This window comes from Myodes glareolus, chromosome X, assembly GCF_982192425.1.
Source record: "Myodes glareolus chromosome X, mMyoGla1.1, whole genome shotgun sequence".
Classification (NCBI taxonomy): domain Eukaryota; kingdom Metazoa; phylum Chordata; class Mammalia; order Rodentia; family Cricetidae; genus Myodes; species Myodes glareolus.
This window is the reverse complement of record NC_142053.1, coordinates 14,344,467-14,368,565: the sequence shown is the minus strand read 5'-3', so window position 1 is coordinate 14,368,565 and position 24,099 is coordinate 14,344,467. Positions and strand designations below refer to the sequence as shown.

At 38.4% G+C, this 24,099-nt stretch overlaps 1 pseudogene; it reads right to left on the bottom strand.

Annotated features, from left to right (window-relative positions):
* The window catches only part of LOC125415436 (uncharacterized), a 97,128-nt pseudogene extending 75,294 nt beyond the window's left edge, over window positions 1–21,834 (bottom strand).
* Between the last annotated feature and the right edge of the window lie 2,265 nt (window positions 21,835–24,099).

Genomic DNA, 24,099 nt, shown 5'->3' with positions numbered 1-24,099 from the left:
CCAGAAGGGCAATTTTCATGCTCTCTTCTTGTGACCTATAGTTGGCAGCTCAATATTAATTCATCAATTGTTTCTATATTTGAATCAGTTAGTGAGTTAGTGACTGATCATGTAGCCTTGTTTAGCATTATATAATGAAAAAGGAGACTGTTCATGAAACTATTCCAGAATAAATTACTTCATTTATTTCAATTTGTTCTCTTTCCTGGGAGAATTTTTGAGGGGAAAATGTGTTATTTCATATTTTTTCCTTATTTATTATTTATTTATTTAATGAATTTCCACTTCGTCCCCTCCTCCCAATACCCTCCTGCTTCCCCCACTTTCTCTCCTCCTCCCTCACCATTCCCGAGAGCAGTCAGGGTTTCCTGCCCTGTGGGAAATCCAAGTTCCTCCCCCCTCCCTCCAGGTCCAGGAAGGTGGGCATCCAAACAGTCCAGGATCCCAAAAAGGCAGTCCATGCAGACGAAACAAGACCCAGTGCCATTGTCAATGGCTTCTCAGTCAGCCCCATGTCAGCCACATTCAGAGACTCCGGTTTGATCACATGCTCCTTCAGTCCCAGTCCAGCTGGCCTTGGTGAGCTCTCATTCGATCAGTCCCCTTGTATCAGTGGGTGAACGCCCCCTTCGCGGTCCTGACTTCCTTTTTCATGTTCTCCTTCCTTCTGCTCTTCATTTGGACCTTGGGGGCTCAGTCCAGTGCTCTAATGTGGATCTCTGTCTCTTTCTTCATCTGTCATCGGATGAAGCTTCCCTCTGGTTCTGCTTTCCTTGCTCACGATCTCCCTCCCTCTGCTCATTTGGACCTAGGTAGCTAAGTCCAGTGTTCCAATATGTGTCTCTGTCTTTATCTCCATCCTTCGCCATATGAAGGTTCTGTGGTGACAGGCAAAATATTCATCAGTATGGTTATGGGCCAAGGCCAGTTTAGGCACCCTCTCCTCTGCTGCCCAGGGAACAATCTGGGGACCTCTCCTTGGGCCTGGGAACCCCTCCAGAATCAAGTCTCTTGCAAACCCTAAAATGGCTCCCTTAGTTGAGATATATACTTCCCTGCTCCCATAACCATCCTTCCTCCCTACCCCCCTCCCATTCCCCCAAGCCATCCCCAATCCTCCCCCCTATCCCCTCTCCCTAACCATCTCCCCTTACTTCCACCCCCCCACCCCCCGTGCACCCAAGTTTGCCTGGCAATCTTGTCTACTTCTAATATCCAGGAGGATAACTATATGATTTTCTTCAGGTTCACCTTCTTATTTAGCTTCTCTAGGATCACGAATTATAGACTCAAAGAACTTTAACTATGGCTAGAATCCACTTATGAGTGAGTACATACCATATTCCTCTTTTTGGGTCTGGGTTACCTCACCAGTAAAGCGTTTTCTATTTCCATCCGTTTGCATGCAAAATTCAAGATGTCATTGTTTTTTACCGCTGAGTAAAACTCTAATGTGTATATGTTCCACACCTTTTTTGACCATTCTTTTATTGAGGGGCAATTAGGTTGTTTCCATGTTCTGGCTATTACAAATAGTGCAGCTATGAACATAGTTGAACAAATACTTTTGTAGTATGATAGGGCATCTCTTGAATATATTCCCAAGAGTGGAATTGCTGGGTCCTGAGGGAGGTTGACTCCCAGTTTCCTAAGAAACCGCCACACTGATTTCCACAGTGGCTGCACAGGTTTGCATTCCCACCAACAATGGATGAGTGTTCCCCTCACTCCACATCCTCTCCAGCATAGGCTATCATTGGTGTTTTTGAGCTTACCTATTCTGACAGGTGTAAGATGGTATCTCAAAGTGATTTTGATTTGCATTTCCCTGATCCCTAAGGAGGCTGAGCATGACCTTAAGTGTCTTTTGGCCATTCGAAGTTCATCTGTTGTGAATTTGCTGTTCAGTTCAGTACCCCATTTTTTAATTGGGTTAATTAGAGTTTTAGTGTCTAGTTTCTTGAGTTCTTTGTATATTTTGGAGATCAGACCTTTGTCTGATGAGGGGTTGGTGAAGATCTTCTCCCAGTCGGAAGGTAGCCTTTTGGTCTTACTGACAGTGTCCTTTGCTTTACAGAAGCTTCTCAGTTTCAGGAGGTCCCATTTATTCATTGATTCTCTTATTGTCTGTGCTACTGGGGTTCTACTTAGGAAGTGGTCTCCTGTGCCTATATCTTGTAGACTACTTCCCACTTTCTCTTCTATCAGGTTCAAAGTGGACAGATTAATGTTGATGTCTTTAATCCATTTGGACCTGAGTTTTGTGCATGGTGAAAGATATGGATCTACCTTCATTTTTTTACAGGTTGACATCCAGTTATGCCAGCACCATTTGTTAAAGATGCTTTCCTTCTTCCATTGTATACCTTTAGCTCCCTTGTCGAAAATTAGGTGTTCATAGGTTTGAGGGTTACTATCTGGGTCTTCTATTCAATTCCATAGGTCGACTTCCCTGTTCTTATGGCAATACCAAGCTGTTTTCAATACTGTAGCTCTGTAATAGAGTTTGAAGTCAGGGATGGTAATGCCTCCAGAAGTTCCTTTGTCATGTAAGATTGTTTTGGCTATCCTTGGTTTTTTGTTTTGCCATATAAACTTGATTATTGTTCTCTCAAGTTCTGTGAAGAAGTTTGATGGGATTTTGATGGGAATTGCATTGAATCTATAGATTACTTTTGGTAGAAGTGCCATTTTTACTATGTTGATTCTCCCAATCCAAGAGCAGGGGAGGTCTTTCCATTTTCTGGTATCTCCTCAATTTCTTTCTTCAAAGACTTAAAGTTCTGTCTATTAGGTCTTTCACTTCCTTGGTTAGAGTTACCCCAAGATATTTTATGCTATTTGTGGCTATCGTGAAAGGTGATGTTTCTCTGATTTCCCTCTCTGCTTCTTTATCCTTTGTGTATAGGAGGGCAACCGATTTTTTGGAGTTGATCTTGTATCCTGTCACATTACTAAAGGTGTTTATCAGCTGTAGGAGTTCTTTGGTAGAGTTTTTGGGGTCGCTTATGTACACTATCATATCGTCAGCAAATAACGAAAGTTTAACTTCATCCTTTCCAATTCGAATCCCCTTGATCTCCTTGTGTTGTCATATTGGGGTTTCTCTCCATTCAATTTGATGTTAGCTGTCGGCTTGCTCTACATTGCTTTTATTATATTTAGGTATGATCCTTGTATCCCCAGTCGCTCCAACACCTTTATCATAAATGAGTATTGAATTTTGTCAAATGCTTTTTCAGCATCCAATGAAACGATCATATGATTTTTGTCTTTCAGTTTATTTATATGATGGATTACATTGATAGATTTGTGTATGTTGAACCAGCCCTGCATCTCTGGGATGAAGCCTACTTGATCATAATGGATAATTTTTCTAAGTGTTTTTGGATTCAGTTTGCCAGTATTTTATTGAGAATTTTTGCGTCGATGTTCAAGAGTGAGATTGGCCTGTAATTCTCTTTCTTGGTTGTGTCTTTATGTGGTTTTGATATCAGAGTAACTGTACCTTCATAAAAGGAGTTTGGCAATGACTCTTCTGTTTCTATATTGTGGAATACATTAAGGAGTATAGGTATTAGCTCTTCCTGGAAGTTCTGGTAGAATTCTGCATTGAAACCATCTGGTCCTGGGCTTTTTCTGGTAGGGAGATTTTTGATAACAGCTTCAAATTCTTCGTGACTAACAGGTCTATTTATATTGTTCACCTGTTCTTGGTTCAACTTTGGTATATAGTACTTATCTAAAAAATGTCCATTTCTTTTACATTTTCCAACTTTGTGGCATATAAACTTTTATAGTAAGATCTAATGATTCTCTGAATTTCCTCTGTGTCTGTGGTTATGTCCCCCTTTTCATTTCTGATATAATTAATTTGCATGTTCTCTCTCTGTCATTTGATTAGTTTGGATAGGGGTTTGTCGATCTTGTTGATTTTCTCCAAGAACCAGCTTTTTGTTTCATTGATTCTTTGGATTGTTTTTGGTGTTTCTATTTTGTTGATTTCAGCCCTCAGTTTGATTATTTGCAGTCTTCTACTCCTCCTGGGTGAATCAGCTTCTTTTTTTCTAGAGCTTTCAAGTGTGCTGTTAAGTCTCCAATGTGTGCTTTCTCCTTTTTCTTTAATTGGACACTTAGTGCTATGAACTTTCCTCTTAGCACTGCTTTCATAGTGTCCCATAGGTTTGAGTATGTTGTGTCTTTATTTTCATTAAATTCAAGGAAGACTTTAATTTCTTTCTTTATTTCTTCCTTGACCCAGGGGTGATTTAGTAGTTGACTGTTCAACTTCCATGAGTTTGTTGGCTTCCTGGGGGTAGCATTGTTGTTGAATTCTAACTTTAATCCATGGTGATCTGACAAGACACAGGTGGTTACTAATATTTTTTTGTATCTGTGGAAGTTTGCTTTGTTACCGAGAATGTGGTCAATTTTTGAGAAGGATCCATGAGCTGCAGAGAAGAAGGTATATTCTTTCCTATTTGCGTGGAGTGTTCTATAGATGTCTGTTAAGTCCATTTGATTCAATACCTCCAATAATTCTCTTATTTCTCTGTTAGGTTTCTGTCTGATTGACCTGTCCATTGGTGAGAGAGGAGTGTTGAAGTCTCCTACTATTAGTGTGTGTGGTTTGATGACTGCCTTGAGTTCTAGAAGTGTTTCTTTTACATATGTGGGTGCTTTTATATTAGGGGCATAGATATTCAGGATTGAGACTTCTTCCTGATGAATTGTTCCTGTTATGAGTATGAAATGTCCATCTCCACCTCTTCTGATTGATTTTAGTTTGAAATCGATTTTGTTAGATATTAGAATGGCCACACCTGCTTGTTTCTTAGGTCCATTTGCTTGGAAAACCTTTTCCCAACCCTTTACTCTGAGTAGGTGTCTGTCTTTGTGGTTGAGGTGTGTTTCTTGTAGACAGCAGAATGTTGGATCCTGTTTTCGTATCCAATCTCTAAGTCTGTGCCTTTTTATAGGTGAATTGAGTCCATTGATATTAAGTGATATTAATGACCAGTGGTTGTTGACTCCGGTCATTTTTTTGGGGGGGGGGTAGTAGAGTGTATGTGTTTTCCTTTTTTGACTTGTGCTTGGGAAGGGTCGCTAGATGTCTGAGTTATTGTAGGCAGTGTTGGGAATGTTGGATTCCTTGGGTCGTGATTTTCCTACTAATATTCTCTGTAAGGCTGGATTTGTAGCTACGTATTGTTTAAATTTGTTTTTATCCTGGGATATTTTGTTTTCTCCGTTGATAGTGAACAATAGCTTGGCTGGGTATAGTAGTCTGGGCTTGCATCCATGGTCTCTTAGTTTCTGCAGTACCTCTATCCAGGACCTTCTGGCTTTCATGGTTTCCATCGAGAAGTCTGGTGTAAGTCTGATAGCTTTACCTTTATAAGTTACTTGACCTTTTTCCTTTGCAGCTCTTAATATCCTTTCTTTAATCTGACTGCTTTGTGTTTTGATTATTATATGGCGAGGGAATGTTTTTTTCTGATCCAGTCTATACGGTGTTCTGTATGCTTCTTGAACCTTCATAGGAATATCATTCTTTAGGTTGGGAAAGTTTTCTTCTATAATTTTGTTGAATATATTTTCTGGACCTTTGGTCTGCAATTCTCCTTCTTCTACCCCTATTATTCTTAGATTTGGTTTTTTTTTTATTATGTCCCTGATTTCCTGAATGTTTTGTGATGAGAATTTGTTGGATTTCCTGTTTTCTGTGGTCAGAGCATTTATTTTCTCTATGGTTTCTTCATAATCTGAGATTCGTTCTTCTATCTCTTGTATTCAATTGGTTATGCTTGTTCCTGAATTCTCTGTTTGTTTACCTAGATTTTCCATATCCAGCCGGCCCTCGGTTTATGTTTTCTTCATTACCTCCATTTCAGTTTTCAATTCTTGAACTGATTCCATTTCCTGTTTGATTGTTTTTTCTTGGTTTCCCAGGGTATCGTTTACGAATTTACTCATTTCTTCAATCTTTTTGTTATATTTCTCTTCTATTTCTTTAAGTGAGTTATTCATACCCTGTTTAAGAGACTCTATTGCTTTCATAATGACACTGTTTTCTAATTCTTCCTGAATAGGGTGTTCAAGTCCTTCTGTTGTAAGATCGCTGGGATCTGGTGTTTTCATGTTGTTTTTCAGATTGTTGGAGGAATTCTTGCCTTGGCGCCTGCCCATCTCTTCCTTCAGATGCTCTTCAATGGCTCTTCCCTCTGCTGGGTCTTCTGCTACATGATTAGTGCCTCTTGCTGGCCAGGAATCACTTTGCCTGCAGTCCTACCTTGCTGCAGGCAGGCTATTAAAACAAAGGAACTCCCTCCCGTTTGCACTCACAGCCCCATCCTGGCAGCACCCACACAGGCTGAGTTGGAGGATTTTATGCCCCGAAAAGGGGAGAGTGGAAGGAAAGGGGTTCCCGACTGAAAGCGGGGATGGGGTAGCTTATTTCATATTTTTATGAAATTTTATATGTATAAGTGGCTCTCTAGAGAACTTACAGAATGAATCTCTCTCATTCATATATATATGAATATACACATGTCTATAGTTTATAGGCTGTAGTCCAACAATGGCTAGCTGTGAGTAAAATGTCCAACAAGAATCCAGCTGCTCTCTCAATCCCACAAGGCTGGGTGTCTCAGCTGGAATTCTGAAGAAGTAGGCTCTAAGGCAACTGAAGGAATGTGTGTGCTGACAAGTCAAGGGCAAGCAGGTAAAGAACAAACTCCCCCTTTCTTCCTCCATTGTCCTTTCAGCAGAAAGTGTGACCCAGATTTAAGGTGTGCCTTCCAGCCTCAAGATCAGGATCAAAGGCATGTGTCATCCAGCCTCAAGAACCAGATCAAAGTCATGTTGTTTTCCTACCTTTAAGGTCTGGATCACAAGTGTGCCCTCCATGTCTGGATTATAGTTCATTTCAGATAAGTCAAGTTAACAACCAAGAATAGCCATCACAATAAGTATTTTGCCTGCATGGGTGTATGTATAAGCACCACATGCTTGTCCTGTTCCCTTGGAGTTCAGAAGAGAGCAATGGATCCCTTGGAACTGGAATTATGGATGGTAGTGTGCTACTGTGTGTGTGTGTGTGTGTGTGTGTGTGTGTGTGTGTATGTGTGTGTGTGTGTGTTGGGAATTGAACCCAGGTCCTCTGCAAGAGCAACAAGTGCTTTTAAGCACTGAGCTATCTCTAAGGCCCCGTCAATGATATTTTAATGAGGTAGTTGGTATTATTTCTGTATTATCAATCCTGTCTATATTTCTTTAATTTTAAAGAATGTTTTTAGTCTCCTCAAGGTCAGACCAATTTTAAAATACATTTTTCCTTAATATCATGTTTTAGTGTTCTGAGAGAAGGATGATTAACACTCCTGAGGGACAAAGAGTTCTGAAAACCTTTCTGGTGGAAAGTATGGTTCACAATGATCAAAGCCTCCTCCTGATATGCTATTTTCTTTGAAAAAGCTAAGAATCTCATTCATTGTTCCTCCCCTGAGTGTATTCCCTGGGGAAATTCTCGTACATTGCCAGAGAAGGCATGTACCAGAATGTGCATTTCATCATATTAAAAATAGCAAAAGCTGTAAATTATCCTAAGTATTCTGTCAATGAAACAATAGATAAATAAATTAGGCATATTTATATATGAAATGAATTTCATGTATATCGATAAGCACTGTAAAAATCTCTGTCAAGCAAAGCATTGCTGAATAACAAATAGAGTAATATTTATTCGAAGCTTTAAACCATGCACAATGTATCAATTCAGATAAACTAAATTATAATACCTTAGCAAAACCTATATTTCAGTGGCTTTGTGCTATTATAGGTACAGTACAGATTATCTGGAAGCTTCTTTCAGTTACTCAGTGTCTCAAACTGATAAAATTCTTTATCTTGTTCTATGTTTCATTGACCCCTTCACCAATAGGAAGCAAGTACAGTAGCTTGCATTTTACCTTATAAATTCATAATTTAATTGTCCAAAGTAGGCCATACAGTCACACTTAAACTTGAAGGAGACTAAGGAGCACCTGGAGAAATGACTCAGGGGTTATGAACACCTATTATTCTTGCAGGCATATTGTTTCAGTTTCTGGTACCTAAATGGTAGTTTGCAACTGTCGGTAACTCAATTTCAGATAATTCTATGTGACCTCCCTGGGAATTCACACACATTGTACATAGACATGCATGCAGGCAAAATATACACACACAGGAATTAAAAATAAAAAAGGACCGGGGAGTTTAATTTTACTGAGTAATTAGAGTGCACATCCTAAATATGTAACAATTAACTCAATAAAATTTACAAACTAAATACTTGATATGGCAAAACCACACACACACACACACACACACACTATATATTTTATATATATAAAATGGCATATATATGTATTGGAGTATATAGATATGAAGAATTAAATATGTCTCTGTGCAGTGAGCGAGAGTACAGAAGTAAGTCAACGAGATGGAGATGCTGAAGAGACGCTTCCTCTCCTACTTCAGTTTACTCCCTACCTTGCCCCACTCTGTACAATGGTTTGGAAGGCTGGCATTGTCTATATTCGATCCATGACTTCCCACACTCTTCAGCACAGGTTAGGGCTCAGATAACAGGGAAACACTCAGAATGCTGTAGAGAAAGAATGGGGTTAGAGAGATGGAGAGAAGGAGTGAGAGAAGGAGTAGTATTCACCTGGCTCCTTTTATGAAGTTTTCTTAAACAAACTCTCAGTGGTTCTTTGGATTTCAGATGCCTCTTTTTTATTGAAATTAAATTTTTTCATGCAATATATTCTTATTACTGTATCCTTTCAACTCTTAGCAGATTTCCTCCTATTTCCTCACCTGCCCAAACCCACACCTTTTTGTTCTTTCATTAGAACTTAAACAGGCATCTAAAAATAATGAAAGAAAATAAAAACAAACAAAACAGAACAAGAAAAAACAAAAGAAAAACCCAATCGCAAAACACATATTGATGTGAGCACGCACACACACACACACACACACACACACACACATTCTCACACAGAGGAATCCCATAAAACACACCACCAGGAACCATAATGTAAAAGACCCTGTTTGGAGTTCTCTTTTCTAGGCTTTTGGGTCTGTCTACCAGTTAGCATCTTAGTTATTTGTTAGCAGTGTCTGCATTTTCCACTGTGGTTTTTGATGCTGTTGTCTTTGCAAATAATCCTTCCTTTAACAGACTCTCCTGAAATGATCCTGTAGTAAGTGCTAAGTATGTTACCTCTGTCCTAAGTACACCACTGTTTTTGTTTGTTTGTTTGTTTTTTGGTTGGGAGGTCAATGAATAATAATAAACAGCAGCTTTCATTTACATTTACAGTTAGCTCACGTGCTGGGTTTTGACCACAAAACAATTTTAAAAATCTCCATGCTTGTATAATACACTTTATAAGTAGAGATTAAATGCAAAGCCACCCTGAGCTTCCCCTTCCCCAAAACCTTTAAAGTTACATTTATTTTCTTAAAAAAACTTATTGTAATGACAGTTGTATGGTGATTAAAATTGATTTTTGTTCCTTTTAGTATTGTGATTGTTCTGTATTTAGGAGGAGTCAAGTCAGGTGTGTTAATTCACACCTATACTCTCAGCACTGAAGAAGCTGAGGCAGGAAGACTGCCGTAAATTCTAAGCCTGCCTGAGCTACAGAGTGAGACTCACAACCACAGCAACAAATTGACAGAAGAGTAACATTGAGTGTGTTTTTTACTCTTTCTATTTAAAATGTCATTTAATGACATTGCTTACTAAAACAAACTGAATTTAATTAATTTCAAAATTACAATGTTCAATAACCATTCTGATAATTGACATTGGAATGGCTTTTGACCTTCTGTGAAATATGCAATATCTGCAGGATATGTAAAGTTTTTTTGAAGCTCATGCCCAGAAATTGACGGGCAGATGGTGTGGAGGCACATCATGGTGGAAACTCATGGCAGTGGAAAAAACATAACAGCAACAACACTTACATTATGAACCAGGAAGCATAAAGCAAGAGGAAATCCAGTTCCCCTAAATCACTTCAAGGGCATGTCACCAAAGATCTCAGGACAGCACATAAAGATCCAACTCATTAAGGTGTTATGGACCTTTAAGAAGACTGAGTAGCACCAAAGGACCAGGTCTCTGGCATGTGGAGTTTCGCAGGGCACTACCTATATTTAACTAAAGCAGTTAGGTATCTCTGTGAGCCTGTGCAAATTTCCTCTCTAGTTGAGTTGAATGTTAGCAGAGAATCATTGGTATCAACACATACCCTTTAAAAATTCACTTAAATTTAAAATTTGATAACAAATTTATTTAATTAAATATGCAATCAGAGAAATATAACTACAGAAAGAAGCAATCTGAGCACCTAAGATATCCAACATGTAAAGGTGCTTTGCTATTGACCTGAGGGTCTGAGTTTAAACACAAGACACACATGGTGGAGGAGGAGGATTTAGCCTGTAAATTGGACTCTGACCTCTGTACTCTGACAGTTTCTTGTTTCCATGAATGAACTAAATGTAAATATAATTAATAAAAAATCAAAAACCTTGAAAAGGCACAATAAAGGTGGACCTCTAAAAAGTACTGTTGATTTTATGTGAGCCAGAAAATTGAGAGATGTAAAAGAAATTATGAAAATTAAAAGGATTTTTAATTTTAACTTTGTTATTAATTCAGATAAGATGCTACTTGAAATTATATTTATTTTCTATGACTGTATTTTATAAGAAAGATCAGCTGAACTCTCATTACTGAACATGTCTGGAAGAGAAGATTATAGATTTATCTCAAAGAGTAAATGAATATACCCTTTGATATATTTTGTTAAAACTACAGAGGAATTTCAAAAGTCTGATGAAACATCAAAGTAGAGTTAAATGAATAGATATATCCATGTGCATGGAAAGATAGGTAGGCTCAATACTGTCAAAGTTTAGCTCTTCTTAAATTATCTTTAGATTTAATGAAATCTTAATCAAAATCCTCATATGTCACTCTGGGGGTACTGTCAAATTTCTTCTATAGGTTATATTAGAAGGCAAAGGATAAATCTAGTACAATATTGAAGGAAACTACGTTAGAAGGAATAATGCTGTTCAATATAATGCTATGAAGCCACTGTCATTAAGGCAGTAAGGTATTGTAGACAAGTAGAAACCAGGAGATTAGAGAACAAAGTTCAGTACAAGGCTCACATAGCTACAGTAAACTTTTGTTTGTGAGGACAATGTGATGGAAATAGTTTGCTGTTTAAAAACTAGTGTGGGGCAGAATGGCATCTGCATGACTTGAAAGAGACCACAGACTTGTGTGCAAAATTCAAAACCATAAGAGCCCAAGAAGGTAAGAAAATCTAGATGACTGTTCTTTTGGCTGAAACCAAAAGCTTGATTCTTAAAAAAACTAGAGAAGCTAGCTAAACATCATTAAAATGGAAAGATCTTTTGCTTAACGAGAGAAACCATCAAAAGAATCAAAAAGACAAGTCACAGGTTAAGAGAAAATACTTGTAAAATGCATACCTCATGAATTCTTTTATAGCAAGTATGGAAAGGACTCTTTTTTTCTTTTTCTCTTTCTTATTTTTATTAAGAATTTTTTAGTACAATATTTTCTCATTTTACATAGCTATCCCAATTTCTACTTCCTCTTCTACTCCTGACCCACCCTTCCCTCCCACTCCATCCACTCCTCAGAAAGGGTAATTCTTCCCATGGGTAGTCAACAAAGTCTGGCACATCATTTAAAAATTTTAAGTAACAGGAAATAATTTTAAATTTAAGGAAATAGAAAGGACTCTTTAAACAAAAAATAAACATGTTTTGTGTGTACATGTGTGTGTGTGTTATTCATGCAATGTGTATGTATGTTTGCATGTATATGGATGCATATGCATGCATATATGTTGAGGACAGAGATTGACACTGGATATCTTCCTCAGTCACACTCCAATTTGTATACCGAGGCAGAATCTCACACTTGAATAGAGCTTGCTTGAGTCTCGGGTCCTAGTCATCTCTCTCCCAAGCTTTGGAATTACAGACAAACTGCCAAAGTATTTTAACAACTGAGTTATCTCCCCAGTCCAGTAAGGATTCTTTGAAAAATTTGTTTTCAATTGTTTATTCTTGTGTATAAACCAATGAGTTTCATTATCACATTTTCATTCATATTTGTTAATATTCTTTGTTCTAATTCATCCACCTTTTTTTCCTGATGTCCCCTGTTCCCTCTGCCTTCTCTTGCTAGTTCCTGTTCTCCCTAAATAGCCCCACCTTCTGTTTTCCTTTCACATGGATTCCATTACATGTTCACATTCCTTAATACCGCTTCCTCCCATAACATGGTTCCATTCTATTTTATAACCCATATAGTTAAACATGTAGATATTTGAGTGTAGAGTTTACATATAGAGAAAACAGGCTGTATTTGACTTTTTGAGTTTGTCATCTTTCTTAATATTATACTTTTGAGACCCATCCATTTGGAACTTCAAATTTTATTATTGCTTTCTTCTTTATGACTAAATAAAATTCAATTTGGTATGTTTCACGGTTAATCCATTCATCTGTTGATCAGCATCTAGGCTAGACTTCATAACTCTTGTGAACAGTGCAACAAAAATATTCTGTAGTATGTTGACTTGACTTCCACAGAGAAGAATATACACAGGAGAGGTATTTCTGGGTTATAGTACAGTTCTACTTTGGATATTATTTTTTGATGAAGCTCCACACTGACTTCCATAGTGATAGGACAAGTTTTTGTAACCACAGCAGCCTGAAAAGGTTTCTCTTTCCTTCATATTCTTGCCAGAATTTACTGTTGGTGTTCTTTGTTATTCTGACTGGAGTGAGAGGAAATCTCAAAGCAGTTTTACAAAATTCTTATTTATGTGCATTGGTGTTTTGTCTGCATTTATGTATGTGTGGTGTGTTAGATCCCTTGGAGCTGGAGTACAGACAGTTGTGAACTGCTGTGTAGGTGCTGGGAATTGAACCCAGGTCCTCTGGAAGAACAGCTAGTGTTTTAACCACTGAGCATTTCTATAGTCCCTCAAAGCGGTTTTAAGTCAGGATTTTGAACACTTTCTCACATTGTTTTGGGTTGGATGCTTTGTGTTTTGTAGTTCTCCTCAACTCTGCAGCTAGTTAGGTGTGGAAGAACTAGTATGTGGCCATCTTCATACTGATATTATTAGAGCCGAATTAGATTGCAAGACACCTAGTGGTGTTCATTGCATACCTGGTTGCTGGTATGGAGAAATGTCCATTCATCTTGTTCTAAGAATACATTATGCTATATATATTTGATCTCCATTTTAGCTGCCATTTTTATACTTTTTTCAATGGAGTCTCTCTATGTACCCCTGCCTGTCTTGCTTTCTTAAAACTCACTATGTAGACCACACTAACCTTGAATTTATAGAGAGCTGCCTGCCTCTGCTTCTGAGTGCTGAGATTAAAGGCATTTGAGTATGCATGACTTTCACTGACTAGTAAGTAAGCAATATTATATATTTGCATCATGTGAACCTCTAAAAAGAAGCTGCATCTGGCTGTGCGCAAAAATTCCTGAAAGGAAGCTGTGTCTGCAGAGACAGATTTGCTGGTTAGAATTTCAGTACTGTGGAGAGGTTGGAATGTTGCAAGGCCAGAGGCTAGTTATTTTGGGCTAAGTTCTGGCCCTCAGAGTAACTATTCCTTGTCCCCCATATGTCATTAACATATTGTGCAATAGATTAAAACTTTTAGAATCTATTGATTCAGCAGACAACTAACTACTTCCAATTCAAAAGCTGAGAATGTCATCAGATAGCATCTCAAGCCTATAGACAAGCCCCCCATCTCACTGTGCCCATCTCTCTGATGTATTTATCAACTTGCCTTGATTTATGATTTTTGCTCTTCTGTAGAACTATAAACTTTATAAAACTGATTCCATGTTGAGATATGGAGTTTAGAGTACCTTAATTCTGTGTTCCTGTGCCATGGTCACTTAAATGGTTCCAGAATAAACACTCTCTTATTCCCCTTCAAGATGAGAGCTGTGGGTTTTGCATCAAAGAGGAAATACACCAATATTTTAAAGAATCTTATCCATGTGTTGTGGCAATATGTAAAACACATATTTGGTTTAGGGTCATTCAAAGGAGCTTGGTCCACCCATTATGGGCCACACTATAAAAGAAAACTGGCACTTCCTCCCCAAGAAGTTATCAATTATCTGTGAACAGCTCCTCAGTTAGGGATGGGGACTTGTTAGCCTTTCAATCTTCCATGCTAGAATGTTCATTGTCTTGACTTTGTGCTGGTCTTGCAACTTACGTGTACCAATATGACTACTGGTGTATATGAGGCTCTAGATACCTTTCCATGGGGGCGGTTATCAGAAATATCCACGCATGATAAAAAGGTTGGGGCTCTCACCTTTACTCTCCAGCTTCCTAGGAGAGAGGGTGCTGAAGGTTGAGCCAATCACCAACAGGCTGGAGAGATAATCAGTTGCTCCTGTATAACGATTTTCTTAACCACAAAAGGCCTAGGCGTGAACTGGCCTGTGTATATCAGAATACTTGGGTGATCCTGCAGGGTGAAGCACTCAAGAGGCATTGGCCATCTTTTCCTGACTCGTTCTCGTCCATTCCTGTGAACTTTTTGTTCTTTGGTTTCATTATCCTTATCCTTTGTACTATTCTCTACCTAAATCAAAATAAAGCAAGATGAGATTTGACTAAGCTTGAGTTTATAACTTGTTGGTTAGAAGCATAGGCCATAGCTAGGGGCTGGTGATTGGCTTCTGAAGTGTCCAGCTGTCTTGCAGGAGGTGGAGCCCTCAACCTGTGGGATCTGAGGTTCTCTCTACTTTAATAGTGTTAGGACTGAATCGCAGTAGAGGACACTTGGCTAGTGTCCACTGAAGAAGTGGGACTGTTAGGGAGAAAGCACCACACACTCTGACAAAAAGGTTGATGTGCCGAAGGCATATGTGAGTGTAGGAAAAATGCACTTTAGCTCTGCGTTTTCCTCTATCTCCCGTCAGTGGTTTTATTGCCATTTTCTTTGCATGCTTTTTCAGGTTTTCTATAGCAAATACATTTTTAAAAGATTATTTAACAACATTTGATATAACATGAAAGAGGAAATGTAGTTTAGACCACAGAGCAATTCTTTACCTCGAGAATTTTTCTATTCTTCTGACAGTTAGAACATTGAAACTATATCTGAAATTAGTATCCCGTCCCACTATAAATACTTTCATAGCCCTGCATGGTTTGAGTTTGTTGTTTTGTCCTTTTGCTATGGGAAAATATCTGCCTGGAGTTCCATTCTGTTGTCCATGTGATATGTTATAGATTATAGAGAATTTTATGACTCCTTTTGAGTATGGCAAAAATTGCCTGCTTGTTATAAACATCAGTTCTAGGGAGATATTCATAATGCTGTGTTTACACACTGTAAATCCACCCTTTCCACTTTTGCCTGCAGATATGTTATGCAATAGTGTTTCATCTCTTAAGCAATTTTCCAAAAAATATCAGAAATAAATAAGAAGAGAAGGAAGAACATTCAAGTAAAATGTATTGAGTATAATTATTTAAATGAATTGCAGACGTGGAACTTGGGAGAGAAAAGAAATTTTTTGAAAAAAAAAATCTAGCATGCTACGAGGGAAATATGGAACTTCACATTTTTGTATAGATGGAAAGGAAGTATTTAAAAATGCAACAACCAATGTTGGCTGGAATCCAGTGGCCTTGTTCCAACTCCTCCCATTCTAACCAACACCTCCTAGTCACTGTCATGCAGTCCACTCACACAGTGATCTGTGTGCTAAGGAGAAAAACATGGTTCTCTGATACTGAAAGTCATTGGGCACCCCCATCTTCATTCATTTCTACCCTAGAGTACTGACTTTGTCAAGCTATGCATTTAATTCTGGAGCATATAATCTAGAAGAGAAGACTCTCAGATACGCAAATACCTCCAAGACCAAAAACAGATATATAAATTATTATATAGTATATATTATATTTAAATATGCTTTCTCATTTACTTGGATTCTGTAGATGCAGAAAATATAATGTAATATATTTAGAAAGTAGGGCATATTGACATGTGTCTGTAATTCTAGCATGTGGAAGATGGGGGATCATTATTTCAAATCCAACATTGATTATCTACTGAAATACCTCACAAACAAAAATATATGTGGATTTTCTGAGTGTTTTCTTATTGGAAAAAACTGTATATTTGTGTGTGGTGTATGTGTGCATGTATGTGCGTGTGTGTGTGTGTGTGTGTGTGTGTGTGTGTGTGTGTGTGTGGTACATAGTGGCCAGTGAAAGAAATTTGGTGTTGTGGTCTATCAGTCTCTGGGTTATTACTTGAGATAGAGAGTCTCTCACTGAAACTGGAGCTAAGCTGTACAGCTACTTGTAGGCCACAGAGAGTCTTCTGTATTGACTCTTGCCTTCTCCCCTAGTTCTGGAGTTATAGACATGTGTGTGGTTGTGTCTGACTTTTTATATGGGTGCGGGCTATTGAACTTAGTTTCTCTTGCTTGTGTAACAAGGGCTCTTACCCACAGAACCATCTACCCAGCCCAAAGTGGGCTTTTCAAGTGATAGGCTTTAGTAGCTTAATGTTTTGCTATTTGGAGTTAACTTCGTTGTAAATTTTAATGGAGGTGAGCAAAGGGGTTGAGGATGACGTGTCAAATATTTCCAGACATCCAGGGCTGTCAAATGGTTGTCTCAGTAAAGTCATTGTGGTTCCATAAAGTAGAAATAGAAGTAATGAATAAATAGTTACGTGGAGCAATTTTTCAGTTTATATGAAGAATTTTCTAAGACGCAGCATGTCTGAGGTAGGGTAGGTGACAAGAGATGCTTCTTTGCCGAGCTGTGGTGGCGCACGCCTTTAATTCCAGCACTCAGGAGGCAGAGGCAGGCGGATCTTTGTGAGTTCGAGGCAGCCTGGTCTACAAGAGCTAGTTCCCGGACAGGCTCCAAAGCTACCGAGAAACCCTGTCTTGAAAATCCAGAGAGAGAGAGAAAGAGAGAGAGAGAGAGAGAGAGAGAGAGAGAGAGAGAGAGAGAGAGAGAGCGAGCTTCATCAAGTTCTTTCCTGTATTGCAGACCCGTGCCTATATAATCTGATGCTGGGAATGCTAGACTACCAAGAGAGTTTGTTTCTAACTAGACAGCTGTACAATACTGAAGTCATGTGGGCACCTAGGCTAGGTGCTCATGTCTATGTTTCTATTGAACCCTGGAAGAAATATATTCTGTCAGTCTTTGAGATTTAGAGTTCTATTTTCTACTCACAAGTTTGGAGAAAATTCTAGTATTAAAATAATTTATGGGAAATACCAAAATTAACTTTTCAAGATTCTTTCCCTCAGACTACCAATGTATTCCTCCCATAGTTCCTTCACTTTGTAATCTTAAGAGAATTCCAAGGCGCCCCCCCCAAATACTGCAATGTAAATATGACAAGTAATGGGATTCCTAGGTCATAAATGCTTGATGCTCATACTTCTAGTAGAAATATGGTCTGATTATATAGAAGCAATTGTTATAATATTTTTGTGTTTACATCACTGAAACCATATCTTTTGTGTCATTACCAACTTCAGAAAAATATAGTTAAAATAATTATGTAATTTATTTAACAACTCAAAAGGAACAAAACTCAAGTGATTTAACAACCACATATTGACCGTGCGCACTACACTACAAGTACTTTGCAGACACTGTGTCTACTGTAGGAGACACAACATGGTCTTTGCATTCACAGAGCTCAAAGTTAAAATGGAGTAGATGAGCAGGTAAAGTCTAAATCCCAGCGCAGAAATGAACAGTTTGTCTAGAAGGAGAACACAGGTTTGTGGAAGCAAGGAAAAGGGCACATAAGCACTTATTACCTTCTTTTGTGACTTTGGATACAGTGTGACCAACTGTTATGGGATTCTGCTGCCATATCTTCCCTGCCTTGATGGACCTGTAAGCCAAACTCATCTTAAGTTGATGGTGTCAGGTATTTGGTTGTTACAGGAGAAAAGTTGCTGACATATTGTTTGGCTTCCCATCCTGCACAATGGAGCACCTAGGCTCCTGTAACACAATTTAGTTTCTTTATGTTTCCAGTTTAGAGGTGGAAGTGAGTCCCTTATGTTCACAAGTGTTGAGTCTCCCAAATCTCCCCATTTGGCTTCTCCATTAGTCATTACATGGCTAATTTCCTTCACTAAATTTCATCATGTCTGATATTTACCACAGTTTAAGTATGTTTAGAAAATAGTTGACTTTCCATGTAGCTAGTCATATTGACTCATTTCTAGTGATAGATTCTCTCATGTTCAGAAAATAATCATTTTTTTACTAGCAGTTACATATGCTTAAGTTTATTCTATAACTTATAGTGTATAGAATATGTTTGAATAGCAATTTAAAGAAAATATTTTTAAAAGTATAAATCCATTTTGTAAATATGAAAATGTGACATTTTCAGTCAATGATGAAACCTATCCTTTTAGCATTGGTAATTGTTTTTAAGTTCATATTTTATGAGATTAGCTGTTGAGAATGCACATTGCAATACTAAGAGATGAAGTAACATTGTGTTTCGGTTTGCTATATATTATTCCAGCAGCAGGGAATGGGGTTGGTGAAAAGGCAGATTAGCCACATATATTAATGATTATTAATGCTGAGTATCAGCTGTTTTGACTATTCTATTCCTAATAAAGTATATGCTTCTGAATTTTCAAAATAATAAAAGAAAGCTTGTAAGTGCCATGCCATTTCAAACCCCAAGTGACTCATTTTTAGGGAAAAAGGAGATTTGGTGCTGAAGCAGGAAAACATGCACGTAAGGCCTAGTTGACTACATAGCATGTTCAAGCAGCCCACACTATCTAGGAAGATTTTAGATAAAAATCAAAATGAATCCAAAACAATGAGTAGACCATGTCTGAAGAGTGATTTAACTTTAGAAAATACATTTCTCTATAATTTAGACTATCATCTTACTAGAGTTTCATAAAAAATACTTCAGACTGAGTAAATTAAACAATATACATTTATTTTCCTGTAGTTGTAGGGGAGTTGGTTTTCTCCTGAGGTCTCTTTCCCTGACTTCACACAGCTGTTTTCTTCCTTTGTGTTCACACAGTCTCTCTTATATGTGTTTCTGTATCCTATTCCTTTCTTCTAGCAGTCATATTAGATTAGGACCCATTCATGTGAGCTCATTGTATCTTGCATAGATATTTAAAGACCTTGCCTCTAATTAGAGTCAAACTCTGAAACACAAGAGGTTAATAGTTCAGCATACTATTTATTTAAAGGGGGATACAACAGGAAAAATAATATTTGAAACTAATGTTGGAAGAAAATATTCATTAAAAATATATTAAACATGCTTAAATACAAAATTTCGGAAATAGTTCCATTATTATTAGGTGTATATTTTCAACTTCTTTCATGAATGTTATGTAAATTTGTTTATTGGTTCACTTCCTTGACTACCTTATTACTAGGCTTTTATCTTTTATAGCTTTTGTGGATAGAATAAAACTCATGATTTATTTTTGGTAAGCTCACCATTCCTGCACAAAATATATTACTGAGCATTGCTTGTGTCCTACAGCATCACGGAATTTGCTTATCATTTCTAATTGCCTTTGGTGGAATCTAGGTTTCTATGTGTGAAGAGTCATATCATCTACAGACAGGGATGTTTTGACTTCCTTTCCTCCCATTCTTTGCATTTTATTTCTCTCTCCAGTCTAATTGCCGAGGCTCAAACTTTTAGTACTTTACAGTATTATGAGTTGAAATCATTTTAGAGAAAATGATTTCAGATTTTTCTCAGTATGTTGGATGTAAATTTGTCATATATGTGCTTCATTATGTTGTAGTGTAGCCTTTCAATAATTAAAATATTCAAATTTTTTATGATAAAGAGGTGTTCAATTCTACTGAATGTTTTTCTGCATGTATCGACATGATTATATATTTGTCCTCACTCTATCTATGTGATTATATTTATTGATTTCTTTGTATGAACAATTCCTGAATCCCTGACCACTGTGAATATCCTTATTTTCATACACTCAGATTAAACCTAATAGAATTTTATAGATTTTTGCATGTATGTTCTTTCGAAATACTGACTTAGAGTTTTATTTTTGTTTTGCTTCTGGTAGTGGTTGTGCTTCTGTCCAGTTTTGGTGTCAGGGCAATATTGGTTTTGTAGAATGAATTTGGAAATGTACAATATTTTCATTTTTAAAAACTAAAAAATATTTGTGCATGGTTTAATCTTTGAACTCCCAGTACTTTTTTGATTTACATGCTAACTTGTTTATCTTCTTTCTTATTATCCTTTGAGAATTTTGTACAATGTGCTTTGATCATATGCACCCTTGCCAACTTCTCCAAAATCCACCCATCTTCCTTACTCACCGAACTTTGTGTTCTCTTTTTATGGAACCAAAGTGTTTGTCTAAAATGCGCGATCTCCCTTTGGGCTTTTTCTAGCAGCTAATGATGGCCAGTAGCTCTTAGTGTAGGTGTGGGATTTGGTGTTCAGCTCTATTTTGCATGCTGGGAATAGATCTGGCTTGAGCTTTTACAGCTCTTGTTCATGCTGTCATAACTGCTGTGAGTTCAGCCTTGTGGCGCCCAGAAAACACCATTTCATTAGCGTCATCTACTGTATCTGACTCTTATGCTCTTTCTACCTCCTCTTCTACAATGATCCCTGAGGCTTTGAAGAAGGGGTAGTTTTACAAATGCCCCATTTAGGGCTCAGTAACCCCTAATTTCCTTTTTTCTGAATCTTGACTAATTTAGTCTTTGTGTTAATTACCATTTATTGCAAAAAGAAACTGTTTTGATGACTGTTTACTGATGCACTAATTCCTGGGCACAACAATAAATCATTAGTCGTTAATGCCATGTCATTTTTGCAGAGCAGTAGCAGTAGGTTAATCCTCCAGGGCTTGTGGTCTCTCTAGCAACAGCTTCTTGGCTTAGTAATGGTATCAGCTATGAGTTTCAACTTGTGCAATGGGACTTATATCCAACCAGAAAGTGCTTGGTTACTCCCATAATATCGTGGCACTATTGTACCAGTGGACATGTCTTTCTAGGTCCATTATTGTAGCTTACATGGTTCACAGCTGGACACGATTGATGATTACATTCCCTCTCCATTAGCATTCACAACATCTCCAAAACTATGAAAGTTGGCCAGTAGAAATGTAGTTTCCAAATCAGCACCAGCTTTTCTATCATTCCAGCATATGATGTCTTCAGCTATAGGTCCTTACTATCAAGTTTTAGAGGGTAACCTACAGCATTAGCAATAGCATATAATGTTTAGGGGGTCTATGAGACCTCATTGGCTAACCACTCCCAAAGAAATAACACAACCCCTACACTGGATTTCTATTTGTTAGACTGTGATACACAGTAGGGCATTGCCAACCCGTTGTAGGGTAACTGCATAGTTTTAAGAGAAATGATAGTACATGTTTTTTTATATATGTTTGATCAAATATCCAAATATCCCAAGTAGTTCTAGGTCAGAGGGAAGGTTAGAAGCTACCTGTATGACAGTGAATGAGAAGAGGAGGAAAAGCAAAGAAACCAAACCAAACAAAAGCAAGATTCTACTCCTAGGAGAGAAAGTGTTGAACGTAAAGGAAACAATTCAAGTTTCTCTTTGAATTACCTGTGCCCCTTGTCCCGGGACTGGGTCAATGGTAGCTGCCATGAAGGTAGTAGGGCCCAGTCCTACATGTAGATACTATAAAGAGCAAGCTGGAGAGAAAGGTCCTGCCCCTATCACTGGTTTGGCATATGTCTACACAGGGACATGAGAAGTGGGCTGTAATGGGTACAGTTTACACCAATGAGTGATGAGAAATCTCAGGTCAAAACTGTGGAATAGTGAGAAGAAGAAAAATTTGGTTAGAAATAAAAGCACTCAGAATCAAAGGTGAGCACAAGTGTGGGCAAGCCTTTTATATCCTCGCAGAGCGTGGGTCACAAAACATCCCTGGTGAAAACTAAGATTCTGCAGTAGCACACCAGAGAAGACATTGGGTCGTAATTGGCAAGCAGGGGTGAGGTGTGATGGGTGGAGTCTCAAACTGGGGAATTCCTGCAGAAAGTAGAGGACACCACAGGAAACATTTTTAGTGGAATGATGGATGGAACTTTTTTGTTTTTTTTTGGTTTTTCGAGGCAGGGTTTCCCTGTGTAGCTCTCTGGCTGTCCTAGGCAGTCCTAGAACTCTGTAGACTAAGATGGCTTCGAACTCACAGAGATCCTCCTGCCTCTGCCTCCTGACTTCTGGGATTAAATGTGTGTGCCACCACCTCCTGGCTGATGGATGTAATTTACTCGAATTACAGGGCCTTGGCCTGAAGAACCGATCAGTTAGTCATGAAGTGTAACAACCTTTCCCACACCTGCCTAGCCTTAGACAAAAGACAAGCAAGGGGATAGGAAAAACTGCTTTCCAAGCCACTAGGGAAATGCTGACTAATGTTGTGTCTTCCATTTCATTATATTTATTTTTTTATGTTGACACTCTTGTACTTTAATTGCTTCATTGTTTTAGTTCTTGTCTCACCTGAGTAGGCTCATGTAACTTCATTTTCTTTTTCTGTGCCTACTTTATTTTCTCTATTATTTCTCACATGTTAACCTATGCTCTTTCTATCTCATTTATACTTTTTTCCTTTGTTTCCATTTTTCTCATTCCTTCCTCTCATTATTTAATCATTAATACCTAAGATTCTCTAAAAACTAAATTATTCTCAATTACTTTTATAAAAATGTCTGAAATGAAAACGTTACCGAAGTCTGAGGCTACCACTGGTGAAAATACCCTGTGTGCGGGGGCGGGGTCCATTGCTGTCACCCATGCAGCCTCTACCACTTCTAGGATCTGGCGCAGAACTCAAAACTCTCCTCTGCAAGTTTTGGTAAGGAAAATGCTCAGAGATGGCAGACAGGGAGAGATGCACAATGACGACCTCCACGAGTGAGGACCAAGAGATGAACCAGTTCACTCTGAGCAGAGGACAACCCACAGAATCATCCCACAGAATCTCAGCCACGCTGCTGCCTGCAGAGGTCAGCTCTGGGAGACTTGGGAGGCGCTTTCAGAATGGGTGGGCTTCTTTATTTCCAGTTTGCGGGGAAGGACATTCCAAGGAGCTGAAAGCCAAGGCTTAGAGACACCAAGCCTACTTTAACAGAGAAAGCAGGTACAGGTTTTGACGGTTGTTAAATTTTACAATTGAGGAGTCTTATGAGACTTTTCACTGACTAGCAATCAGCTGACATCTGCCCTTTTCTGGGTTTGACCTGTGAGAGGGCCCAGGGCCTATTGTCCAGAGGAGGTCTAGGCAGAACAATCCCCTGAGTACAGGTTTTTTTATTTTCATATTTGGAAATCTTCAGTGAAATGAGGGCCTTGGCCTGTAGAACTCATCAGTCAACAAAAGGTATGGGAGTTATGCCTTGACCGGATTAAATATAAATAATCTGGGGAAGGCTAGAGGCATTTCTACTAACTCAGACAGAACACTGGACTCTGCCCCACCCTATCTATTTGCAAACTCCGGGAAGCCCTGGGGTTTAACAGTTTATTGATTCCTCACTTGCCCCCTGCTGGCTTTTCACAATGGGACAGGTTGCTTAAAATCCAGTGAATTTAGGCCTGGAGAGAGAAACTGCAAAGCAAAAAGCCTGGATTCAAACTAGAATGAGCTTTCTCCACTCTACACACTGCGAACCCTGCAGCCATGCCCTCCCACAGTAAACATACTGGAGTGTGGCGAACTGTGATCTCCATGTTGGAAGTCTGAATGAATAAGGCATAGGTTAGCTAGTATAGTAGAGGATAGTGTCTTGAGTTTCCTGGGTTATCAGGTGAGGAATCGAAAGGATAAAGGGGCCCTTTCCCTTCAGATAGACAGAATAGTAGTCCTGCCTGGCCATGGCTTCCAGACTGCCCAGTCCTAAT